The sequence below is a fragment of the Haemaphysalis longicornis genome, unplaced genomic scaffold, assembly GCF_048455015.1.
Source record: "Haemaphysalis longicornis isolate Haplotype H1 unplaced genomic scaffold, Haemaphysalis longicornis Haplotype H1 scaffold_11, whole genome shotgun sequence".
Taxonomy (NCBI): Eukaryota; Metazoa; Arthropoda; class Arachnida; order Ixodida; family Ixodidae; genus Haemaphysalis; species Haemaphysalis longicornis.
The window spans coordinates 123,720,346-123,721,414 of NW_027526214.1; positions in this window are offsets into that span (position 1 = coordinate 123,720,346).

Sequence of the window (1,069 nt, forward strand, 5' to 3'; positions counted from 1 at the left end):
CACCCTGTAGATAGAAACCATGAAGAATATTCCATGATATGTTGCCTCGTAATATGCGTTATAACTTAAGTTATGCTAAATGTAAAAGATAATTGGGAGAGATGGGCAGTACCTAACGCAAACTGATAGTATATACGGACAACTTTACATTAAATTGAGGGCAATAATAATAAGAGAACATGATGGGCCTTGGGAACTGCAGACTACGCAAAATATTTCATGGTTCTGTCTGGCGAGTGGCAAAATATCTTCAGACGCAAGGTAGGGTACCGAAATGGAAAACTAGACATCCCTGTGAGGATTGGCCATCATTGCTGTAAAAAGGGGACCACGCGCTGGCGCACGAAGACGTGAAGAAGGAAGAAGAGGGCTGGAGGTGGAACGCGGTTCCGGCAGCAGCGGAGACTCGGAGCTGACGAGCGGGCAAGGACCGGGGGCGGACCCGCAGTTCCTGTGATCCCGTTCGAGTAGTACGAGGCGTGTGAGTCCCGCCGACCCGTGTGGGACCCGCAGACGCCCGGGGCGCGATCGTGCGACTGGCCGAGGCTCGGGATCACGGCCCAGGGCGCAACCAGCGCTGCACCCGCCACGTAGGACGTGGTGCATCTTCTTCCGTCTCGCTCGGGCAGAGCTGGCGACAGACGGCCAGCGCTCGACCGTGTCTCGGACCGGCGACGACCCGCCATCGACGTCGCCGAAAATCCACCGTCGAGGCGGCTGTGAGAACGTTTTTTTTCCCCCTCTATTGAACGCTGGTTAGGGGTATCGGACTAGTGTCTTGTTGCTGTTGTGCTCCGCGATTGTACCGCTTTTCCCGCTGACTCGTTTTCTTGTGGCGCTGTTAATATACTTTCTTTTCTCTTCCCTCTCGAGTACCGTTCTTACGCGTCGTACACCCACAAGGCCAAACGAGTCCATCACAATCTGGCGTCCGCGACAGGACTTTGCTCTTAATTCCACCTTAAAGAGCCTTGCCTTGTTACCGTGTGTGTGACGGACAAAAATGGAGCTCGAGAAGTTGGTGAACCTAGGGGAGAAATTTGGCCTCTCTGGTACTGAGTTGAAGGAA